General features: G+C 38.8%; 1 non-coding gene across 1 annotated transcript; it reads left to right on the top strand.

Moving 5' to 3' along the window:
* Positions 1-880: 880 nt before the first annotated feature.
* LOC130953942 (small nucleolar RNA R71) lies at positions 881-988 on the top strand. Its single transcript, XR_009076100.1, has one exon. It is a non-coding gene; the product is annotated as a small nucleolar RNA R71 (small nucleolar RNA).
* The last annotated feature ends 10,961 nt before the right edge of the window (positions 989-11,949 follow it).

The following is an 11,949-nucleotide window of genomic DNA, read 5'->3' as shown; positions in this document are numbered from 1 at the left end:
CATTTTGAGCCTCAGATTCCCATGGTTCCTCATTGAGGAACTCAGAGGAGGTCAGTGCACGCCCATTGAGGTCTTCCTCAGTGGCGTTCACTTCCTCTCCTTCCTCTCCAAATTCGGCCATGTTGATGGCCTTGCACTCTCCTTTTGGATTTTCTTCTGTGTTACTTGGGAGAGTACTAGGAGGGAGCTCAGTAATTTTCTTGCTCAGCTGTCCCACTTGTGCCTCCAAATTCCTAATGGAGGACCTTGTTTCAGTCATGAAACTTTGAGTAGTCTTGATTAGATCAGAGACCATGGTTGCTAAGTCAGAGGGGTTCTGCTTAAAACTCTCTGTCTGTTGCTGAGAAGATGATGGAAAAGGCTTGCCATTGCTAAACCTGTTTCTTCCACCATTATTGTTGTTGAAACCTTGTTGAGGTCTCTCTTGATTCTTCCATGAGAAATTTGGGTGATTTCTCCATGAAGAATTATAGGTGTTTCCATAGGGTTCTCCTAGGTAATTCACCTCTTCCATTGAAGGGTTCTCAGGATCATAAGCTTCTTTCTCAGATGAAGCATCCTTAGTACTGCTTGGTGCATTTTGCATTCCAGACAGACTTTGAGAGATCAAATTGACTTGTTGAGTCAATATTTTATTCTGAGCCACTATGGCATTCAGAGTGTCAATCTCAAGAACTCCTTTCTTCTGACTAGTCCCATTGTTCACAGGATTCCTTTCAGAAGTGTACATGAATTGGTTATTTGCAACCATTTCAATTAGCTCTTGAGCCTCTGTAGGCGTCTTCTTCAGATGAAGAGATCCTCCAGCAGAGCTATCCAAAGACATCTTGGATAGTTCAGAGAGACCATCATAGAAAATACCTATGATGCTCCATTCAGAAAGCATGTCAGAGGGACATTTTCTGATCAATTGTTTGTATCTTTCCCAAGCTTCATAGAGGGATTCACCATCCTTCTGTCTGAAGGTTTGGACTTCCACTCTAAGCTTACTCAATTTTTGAGGTGAAAAGAACTTTGCCAAGAAGGCATTGACTAGCTTTTCCCATGAGTCCAGGCTTTCTTTAGGTTATGAGTCCAACCATGTCCTAGCTCTGTCTCTTACAGCAAAAGGGAATAGCATTAGTCTGTAGACCTCAGGGTCAACCCCATTAGTCTTGACAGTGTCACAGATTTGCAAGAATTCAGCTAAAAACTGATGAGGATCTTCCAATGGAAGTCCATGAAACTTGCAATTCTGCTGCATTAGAGAAACTAATTGAGGCTTAAGCTCAAAGTTGTTTGCTCCAATGGCAGGGATAGAGATGCTTCTCCCATAGAAGTCGGGAGTAGGTGCAGCAAAGTCACCCAGCACCTTCCTTGCATCGTTGTTGTTTTCGGCTGCCATGGCTTCTTCTTCTTTGAGGATTTCTGTTAGGTCCTCTACAGAGAGTTGTGCCTTAGCTTATCTTAGCTTTCGCTTCAAGGTCCTTTCAGGTTCAGGGTCAGCTTCAACAAGAATGCCTTTGTCTTTGTTCCTGCTCATATGAAAGAGAAGAGAACAAGAAAATGTGGAATCCTCTATGTCACAGTATAGAGATTCCTTGAGGTGTCAGAGGAACAGAAAAATAGAAGAAAGAGGTAGAAAATTCGAACTTATCAAAGAAGATGGAGTTCGAATTTTGCATTAAGGAGTAGTGTTAGTCCATAAATAGAAGGAGGTGAGAAGAAGGGAAGTAATTTTTCGAAAATTAAGTAAAAGATTTTAAAAACATTTTGAAAAACACTAATCAATTTTCGAAAACCAAGAGTGGGAAAGAGATCAAGTGATGTTTGAAAAAGATTTTGAAATTAGAAATCAAAAAGATTTAATTGAAAACTATTTTGAAAAAGATGTGGTTAAGAAGATATGATTGGTTTTTTTTTAAAAAGATGTGATTGAGAAGATATGATTTGAAAAACATTTTAAAAAGATTTGATTTTAAAAATTAATGACTTGCCTAACAAGAAAAGATATGATTCAAACATTAAACCTTTCTCAACAGAAAAGGCAACATACTTGAAATGTTCAATCAAATCATTAATTGTTAGCAAGTATCTTTGAAAAAGGAAAGAAATTGATTTTGAAAACATTTGATTGAAAAGATATGATTTGAAAAAGATTTGATTTTGAAGAACTTTGAAAACTTAAAAAAAAATTGATTTGAAAAACAAAATCTTCCCCCTTGTGCCATCCTGGCGTTAAACGCCCAGAATGGTGCACATTCTGGCGTTTAACGCCCAAAACTCTACCCTTTTGGGAGTTAAACGCCCAACCAGGCACCCTGGCTGGCGTTTAAACGCCAGTCTGTCCTTCTTCACTGGGCGTTTTGAACGCCCAGCTTTTTCTGTATAATTCCTCTGCAGTATGTTCTGAATCTTCAATTCTCTGTATTATTGACTTGAAAAGACACAAATTAAAAATATTTTTGGATTTTTAATAATGAGGAATAATCAAAATGCAACTAAAATCAAATAACAATGCATGCAAGACACCAAACTTAGCAGTTTGTATACTATTAACACTAACAAAATGAGAATGCATATGAGAAACAACAAAACACTCAAGTCAATAGAATTCAAAGATCAAAACAAGGAAATCATCAAGAACAACTTGAAGATCAATGAAGACACATGCATGAATGCAAGAAGAACAGAAACATGCAATATTTTTGGATTTTTATGATTTTGCAAATTTTTTTTTTTGGATTTTTCGAAAATTATATGAAAATAGAAAACAAAGGTTTCAGAATTCTTACTTTGAGTTCCAGGAATCATTGCAATGCTAGTCTAAGACTCCGGTCCAGGAATTAGACATGGCTTCACAGCCAGCCAAGCTTTCAAAAAAAGCTTCGGTCAAAAAACTAGACATGGCCAATGGCCAGCCAAGCCTTAGCAGATCATTGCTCCAATAGCAAGATTGATAGAAATCAACAAGCTATTGTGATGATTAGTTGAAACCTCGGTCCAATAAGATTAGACATGGCTTCTCAGCCAGCCAGACTTCAACAGATCATCATGAAACTCTAGAATTCATTCTTAAGAACTCCGAAGAAAAATACCTAATCTAAGCAACAAGATGAACCGTTAGTTGTCCATACACAAAACAATCCCCGGCAACGGCGCCAAAAACTTGGTGTGCGAAATTGTGATCACTACTTTTCACAACTCAAATAATCCCTAGTAATGGCCCCAAGAACTTGGTGCTCACTACCATGGCATAAACACAACTTTGCACAACTAACCAGCAAGTGCACTGGGTCGTCCAAGTAATAAACCTTATGCGAGTAAGGGTCGATCCCACGGAGATTGTTGGTATGAAGCAAGCTATGGTCACCTTGTAAATCTTAGTCAGGCAGACTCAAATGGGTATAGATGATGAATAAAACATAAAGATAAAGATAGAGATACTTATGTATATCATTGGTGAGAGCTTCAGATAAGCGTATGAAGATGCCTTCCCTTCTGTCTCTCTGCTTTCCTACTGTCTTCATCCAATCCTTCTTACTCCTTTCCATGGCAAGCTTATGCAAGGGTTTCACCGTTGTCAATGGCTACCTCCCATCCTCTCAGTGGAAATGTTCAACGCACCCTGTCACGGCACGGCTATCCATCTGTCGGTTCTTGTTCAGGCCGGAATAGAATCCATTGATTCTTTTGCGTCTGTCACTAATGCCCCGCCTGCTAGGAGTTTGAAGCACGTCACAGTCATTCAATCATTGAATCCTACTCAGAATACCACAGACAAGGTTAGACCTTCCGGATTCTCTTGAATGCCGCCATCAGTTCTTGCCTATACCACGAAGACTCTGATCTCACGGAATGGCTGGCTCATTTGTCAGGCGAGCACTCGGTTGTCAGGCGATCAACCATGCATCGTGTATCAGGAATCCAAGAGATAAACACTAGAGCCTTGATTGCTTGTAGAACAAAAGTGGTTGTCAGTCACTTTGTTCATAGGTGAGAATGATGATGAGTGTCACGGATCATCACATTCATCAAGTTGAAGAACAAGTGATATCTTGGACAAAGAACAAGCGGAATTGAATAGAAGAACAACAGTAATTGCATTAATACTCGAGGTACAGTAGAGCTCCACACCTTAATCTATGGTGTGTAGAAACTCCACCGTTGAAAATACATAAGAACAAGGTCTAGGCATGGCCGAATGGCCAGCCTCCCAAAGTGAGTTCAATCATAAAAACATGATCAAAAGCTCTCAAATACAATAGTAAAAGGTCCTATATATAGAGAACTAGTAGCCTAGGGTGTACAGAGATGAGTAAATGACATAAAAATCCACTTCCGGGCCCACTTGGTGTGTGCTTGGGCTGAGCAATGAAGCATTTTCGTGTAGAGACTCTTCTTGGAGTTAAACGCCAGCTTTTATGCCAGTTTGGGCGTTTAACTCCCATTTTGGTGCCAGTTCCGGCGTTTAACGCTGGGAATTCTGAGGGTGACTTTGAACGCCGGATTGGGCCATCAAATCTTGGGCAAAGTATGGACTATTATATATTTCTGGAAAGCCCAGGATGTCTACTTTCCAACGCCGTTGAGAGCGCGCCAATTGGGTATCTGTAGCTCCAGAAAATCCACTTCGAGTGCAGGGAGGTCAGAATCCAATAGCATCTGCAGTCCTTTTCAGTCTCTGAATCAGATTTTTGCTCAGGTCCCTCAATTTCAGCCAGAAAATACCTGAAATTACAGAAAAACACACAAACTCATAGTAAAGTCCAGAAAAGTGAATTTTAACTAAAAACTAATAAAAACATACTAAGAACTCAACTAAAACTACTAAAAACATACTAAAAACAATGCCAAAAAGCGTACAAATTATCCGCTTATCAGTTCCCTTTTCCGAAGGTTGTTGATGCCAAGGCATCTTAGGCTAGTTTCACTAGCCTTTTTCTTTTATTTTTAGTTATTTTATGCATTTTCTTGAGCCTTAAGTAATCATTTGGGCCAAATAGTCATGCTTGTTTTAAATCATTCAAACATGAAGATTTTGATGCAAATTCCATGAGTTTTTAGTTATATTCCTTGAATGCTATGAATGGAAGAATTCTCATGAATTTTAGCAAGACTTTGATGCAGTGTTTGAATGATTTCAGGGAAGAAGAGGCTAGGCAAGGAAGCTACAAAATCAATAAAGGAAGCTTGAATATCACATGTGGAGTTTAAGCTCCAGTTTAAGCTTAAACTGGAGCTTAAACGCCAAAATCATGAAAGCTGAGAAATGCTGGAACTGGCGTTTAACCTCCAGTTTAACCTTAAACTGGAAGTTAAACGCCAGAATGAGAATTTCACCAAGGGAGCATTTCCACGTTTAACCTCCAGTTTAACCTTAAACTGGAGGTTAAACGCCAGAAGCAAGAGAGGCACCAGGAGCATTCCCACGTTTAACCTCCAGTTTAACCTTAAACTGGAGGTTAAACGTGTTCGACTATTTCTCTCCTCCAGGGTTGCCTTTTCATTTTCCACGTTTAACCTCCAGTTTAATCTTAAACTGGAGGTTAAACGTGTTCGACCCAATTGTGCCTCCAGGGAGTGCCAGCGTTTAAGCTCCAGTTTAAGCTTAAACTGGAGCTTAAACGTGTTATATGGAACAGCTTGACTATGCCTTCTTCAAACATAAATAACTTGAGCTACAAAACTCCAAATGAGGTGATTCAAAATGCATTGGAAAGAAGACATCTAGAGCTTTCCAAGCATATATGGCATGCATGGTGGATACTAAAAATTGAGGGAGAAAACAGCCCCGTAATGTGCATAGAAGAGCAGAGTACCAACATGCAATCAGGCCAGCTGACCTCTTCACCTTCCATGGAGTATAACTCGAGTTGTAGAACTCCAAATGATGCGCTTCCAGTTGCGTTAGAAAGCTGACATCCATAGCTTTCCAACGAGGTATAATAGTCTATATTTGGCATCAAATTGGCAAGGTTGACAAGAGAACAAAGTGACGACTCAAGAAAGGGGGGTGCAACGTTTGAGTGTAGTTTAATGGATCATTATCCTTTTTGGATCAATTATGTCACTCTACCCTTCAAGCAAGCAAGGCCCATCAACAACACCAAATCAAGGCCACAAGAATCATCTAGAATAGTTTAGTTTCATTTGATTGTAATTTGCTTTTAATTTCATTTTCATTTTGTAATTTAGGGAGCCTATTTAAAGGCCTTAGTTTCTGCATTTGAGGAGAGACTGGGGAAAAGGGGAATCCAGCCCCTGAGGGGGATACTTTTGAGACACTGGAGAACTTTTCATCAGTTTTGTAATTGAATTCTGAGCAATGAATCACTAAACCCCTTTCATTGGGTTAGAGAGCTCTATTGTAATTCAATGAATCAATAATAGTTTTATCTTCTTCTTCAATCTTTTCTCTTGAATTTTGTTAGAAAGCTTCTCGATCTAATTCCATTGGGTAGTTGTCTTGGGAAAGAAACTACCCATAATTGGAATCCTTCAGAACCTTGGGAAAGGAATGATGGATTCATGCTAGAGAAACTTTCTCACAGTGAATTGGATTGGGGTTTGGATGGATATTGTGACATGTAATCCTACCAAATTGTGGTTCATGAAACTGTGTGGTATAATCAGTGATCGAGCATCATCTTCTTATGAACATTTAAACCAAGGGATTGGGAATTGTTTGTTTTTAGAGAGAATTGGTGAGCCAAGGAATTGGGATCCAATCATATAAGATTGCCAAGCAAGATTCAATGAATGCATTGGTTGAGGAAGAGATGAAAATGTTTTGATTCGGAGATTTCAATATCTCCTGACCCCAATGAACTCCCCATCTCTGATCTACCTTTTCTATTTACATTCTGCAATTTCAATTCATGCAAATCCTCCCCAATTCCCTTTTAATTTCAGCAATTTACTTTCTCGCACCTTAATTCTCGCAATTTAAGTTTATGCAATTTAAATTCCTTGCAATTTACGTTTCCTGCCACATTTATTTTATGCAATTCACATCCAAAAGTTGATTCCGCTCAACTAAACAAACTTCTAATTCGAATTGCTCATTCAACCAATCCTTGTGGGATTCGACCTCACTCTATTGTGAGTTTTTACTTGACGATAACCGGTGCACTTGCCGGAAGGAATTTTGCCGATTGTGCAATTTCCTAAATCGTAGCATAACAAGTTTATGCAAGCATCAAGTTTATGGCGCCGTTGCCGGGGATTGGTTTTCGATTGACAATTCTCCAATTGGAAGTTAACTAGATTGAGCAATTTTTCTTTTCTTTTGTTAATAGTTTTTGTTTCAGTTTATTACTGCTAATTTCTGCAAATTTTAATTTGTTTTCTTTGCTTATTCACTTGTTAGCATACTAACCATTAGCTGTTTGTGATATTGCCTCACTATGGAATTTCCACTATCTTTGGATGAGTATTGTTTGAGACTGAGCACATTGCAAAAAAGAAAGGAGTATCCATCATCTTTTGGTCAATCAAAATTCATGAGAAACTCTCCACCACCACAGAATGATTCATGTTATTATGCTCATGGTGGGTGGGAGTATCAGGAACAGGAAACGGGGTACTTCCCAGAGCCACAAAATGGTCCATGTTTTGGTGAATTTGATCACTACTCAAGTTGTGGCTGGGAAGATCAAAACCAAAGAGATTTCACTTATTCACACCCCATTCATCAAGAGCCATCACCCCTGAATTATCCAACCTCACCTCCTAGTTTTACATATCCAAATTCTTCATCACTTGAGCATTTCTCAGCACAAAATTCCTTCTCAAATTCATACAATTCATTTCACTATCCACAAGACTCATTCCACTACACACAAGAGTCATACCACTACCAACACTCCAACCAAAGACTCTATCAGCCCACACAAAACACATACTCCCAGCCACCATATCACAGCCAAGATAATCAACCTCATCAACCCAATCCGAACCAACAATTTCAAGATCAATTAAACAGGATAGAAGGAATGATTGTAACTATGGGCAGAGATGTGGCCGATTTGAAAGGCTTTAAGGAAGAAGTGATATCCAATTTACAAAATCAAGGTGCTGCCATTCAAAAGCTAGAAGCGCAAATTGGATATCTATCAAAGCAAATCCCTACCCACAATTCTTTTAGTGATACCATGGCAAACCCAAGGGAGGAATCAGAAGAACAAGAAAGGGAGAAAGTCAATCAAGGGAGATCACACTCCAATGAAACAGAGAGTTGCAAAGAGGAAGGGTTCATTGAACCACAAATTCAGGAAGCTTTTGATGAACAGGATACTCCAACTGTCCAACAACAACCAAGTTTTGAGATCAAGGATGTGAAGGCAGTAGAAACAAGCACCAAAATGAGGATTGTGACCGAGAAACAAAGGACCATATCCATGAAGAAGAGAAGGTCGAAGAACAATCCAACTCCTGAGCCAACAAGCAAGTTCACTCAAGCCAATCACAAGGGAAAGCTTGCTGGAAAGAGGCATTCACAACAAGGGGCACTAACTAGCTCCTTTATCCACTTGAAGTCATTCCTCTTAACAAACTGGAGGAAGAGGAAGAAAGTCAGGAACAGCATGTCAAGCTAATGACAGTAAACGAGCGCTTGTTGGGAGGCAACCCAACCAAAGGTAGTTTTTCTTTTCTAGTTATTTCAATAAAAGAGTTAAGTAGATTTATCTGTATTGCAAGGAGCTAAGTTTGGTGTTGCACACCCAAAACAATTCAAGGGTGAATGTGAGATTCTAAGTTTGGTGTTCCACCAAAAACTTCATTAAAAGCACATTTCTACCTCAGCATGACTAGTCACTAGCTCCAACCAATCAGGGAAACTACTTAAACAATAGTTTAATTTCTAGTTCATAGTTTCTTTTTCTAGTTCATAGTTATTTTCTTAATAAAAGCACATGAGGTTTTCTGCATATGATCCAAATTGCTGCATATGGCAAGGAACTAAGTTTGGTGTTCACACACCAATCTAAGTTCAGAGGCCTACAAACATACATGCATGCTAACCAATTCTCAAAGTGCTTGGGGAACAAGCAACTTCTAATAGCTTTGCAGGAAGACAATCAATCTCATGGAAGGAATATACATCATCATCAAAGAGAACACCAAGGCTAGGAAGGATGATGAACAATAAAGAAGATGCTAAAAGGTTGTATTGTCACTTAATTGCTTGTACTGTGAATTGCTGATATTGGAAGTTTGCATGCACCCCTGCTTTAAGTTTGAGTCATTGCAGTTTTTGTTTGTCTGTTTGTTTAATTTCCAAATAAGTGATAGTCTAAGTGTCTGGATAAACTTCACTTGCTTAAATGTATGCTTGCCCTGCTTGTTCTGTTTCCAAAAATAAAAGAAATGTTTGAACAAAAGTAACTCAATTCCATTTGGTAAAAAATCAAATAAGATTAAGTGGTGGTATGCATGTTTGATTGAATAGTCAGCTCACTAAGAAATAAAGTTAGAATTGTCACTTTTAGTGGAAATTAGGATGCTGTCTATGGATCTTGATGAATAAATGTCTTTGGCCATGAAAAAGAAAGAAAAAGAAGAAGAAAAAGCCACTGAAAAAGGGCAACCAAAAAGCAAAAAAATTGAGAAAATAAGCTAGGCACCAATGGTTTGAACTTCTGAGACAAATGCCTGTGGTGTTTATGTATTAAGGATATGCTTGGATGAATAGGTTCTGAGGAGTGTTTCAACACTTGGTAACTTGGGTTAACTAACCCGGGATTATCAACCAAAAGTCCATTATCAAGAGCAACCTAAATACAAAACATTTAGTCACACAAAGAGGTGCTGGGCACCAATGTCTCAAGAAGAAATGTGAACTAAAATGCCTGTGGTGGATATGTGTGAGCACTGATAAGGAAAGAAAAATGTCAAAAGCTTGTGCAACACATGACGCTGAGCAACAAGGAGCAAATAAGCTCAAAGAAAAAGAAAAACAAAGAAAAGAAACTTGCCAAGGATATGTGAATAACAAGAGGCCATAGCAGTGTTTTAGTGGAAACATAAAAAGTGACATTCTTACCTAAGAAACAATAAAGTGATGCTGCAACAACTTTCTGCATGAACACCCCATTAATCAATGTCAATTACTTACTGATATGGCTAATGAATTTACTTTCTGTTTCATTCTTTCTTCTCAAATAATTCAGAACTTTCTTGGGGACAAGCAAGGATTAAGTTTGGTGTTGTGATGCCAAGGCATCTTAGGCTAGTTTCACTAGCCTTTTTCTTTTATTTTTAGTTGTTTTATGCATTTTCTTGAGCCTTAAGTAATCATTTGGGCCAAATAGTCATGCTTGTTTTAAATCATTCAAACATGAAGATTTTGATGCAAATTCCATGAGTTTTTAGTTATATTCCTTGAATGCTATGAATGGAAGAATTCTCATGAATTTTAGCAAGACTTTGATGCAGTGTTTGGATGATTTCAGGGAAGAAGAGGCTAGGCAAGGAAGCTACAAAATCAATAAAGGAAGCTTGAATATCACATGTGGAGTTTAAGCTCCAGTTTAAGCTTAAACTGGAGCTTAAACGCCAAAATCATGAAAGCTGAGAAATGCTGGAACTGGCGTTTAACCTCCAGTTTAACCTTAAACTGGACGTTAAACGCCAGAATGAGAATTTCACCAAGGGAGCATTTCCACGTTTAACCTCCAGTTTAACCTTAAACTGGAGGTTAAACGCCAGAAGCAAGAGAGGCACCAGGAGCATTCCCACGTTTAACCTCCAGTTTAACCTTAAACTGGAGGTTAAACGTGTTCGACTATTTCTCTCCTCCAGGGTTGCCTTTTCATTTTCCACGTTTAACCTCCAGTTTAACCTTAAACTGGAGGTTAAACGTGTTCGACCCAATTGTGCCTCCAGGGAGTGCCAGCGTTTAAGCTCCAGTTTAAGCTTAAACTGGAGCTTAAACGTGTTATATGGAACAGCTTGACCATGCCTTCTTCAAACATAAATAACTTGAGCTACAAAACTCCAAATGAGGTGATTCAAAATGCATTGGAAAGAAGACATCTAGAGCTTTCCAAGCATATATGGCATGCATGGTGGATACTAAAAATTGAGGGAGAAAACAGCCCCGTAATGTGCATAGAAGAGCAGAGTACCAACATGCAATCAGGCCAGCTGACCTCTTCACCTTCCATGGAGTATAACTCGAGTTGTAGAACTCCAAATGATGCGCTTCTAGTTGCGTTAGAAAGCTGACATCCATAGCTTTCCAACGAGGTATAATAGTCTATATTTGGCATCAAATTGGCAAGGTTGAAAAGAGAACAAAGTGACGACTCAAGAAAGGGGGGTGCAACGTTTGAGTGTAGTTTAATGGATCATTATCCTTTTTGGATCAATTATGTCACTCTACCCTTCAAGCAAGCAAGGCCCATCAACAACACCAAATCAAGGCCACAAGAATCATCTAGAATAGTTTAGTTTCATTTGATTGTAATTTGCTTTTAATTTCATTTTCATTTTGTAATTTAGGGAGCCTATTTAAAGGCCTTAGTTTCTGCATTTGAGGAGAGACTGGGGAAAAGGGGAATCCAGCCCCTGAGGGGGATACTTTTGAGACACTGGAGAACTTTTCATCAGTTTTGTAATTGAATTCTGAGCAATGAATCACTAAACCCCTTTCATTGGGTTAGGGAGCTCTATTGTAATTCAATGAATCAATAATAGTTTTATCTTCTTCTTCAATCTTTTCTCTTGAATTTTGTTAGAAAGCTTCTCGATCTAATTCCATTGGGTAGTTGTCTTGGGAAAGAAACTACCCATAATTGGAATCTTTCGGAACCTTGGGAAAGGAATGATGGATTCATGCTAGAGAAGCTTTCTCACAGTGAATTGGATTGGGGTTTGGATGGATATTGTGACATGTAATCCTACCAAATTGTGGTTCATGAAACTGTGTGGTATAATCAGTGATCGAGCATCATCTCTTCTTAT

This window comes from Arachis stenosperma, chromosome 9 (assembly GCF_014773155.1).
Source record: "Arachis stenosperma cultivar V10309 chromosome 9, arast.V10309.gnm1.PFL2, whole genome shotgun sequence".
Classification (NCBI taxonomy): Eukaryota; Viridiplantae; Streptophyta; class Magnoliopsida; order Fabales; family Fabaceae; genus Arachis; species Arachis stenosperma.
Note: the sequence above shows the minus strand (reverse complement) of the source record. Positions and strands in the feature narration are given on the sequence as shown.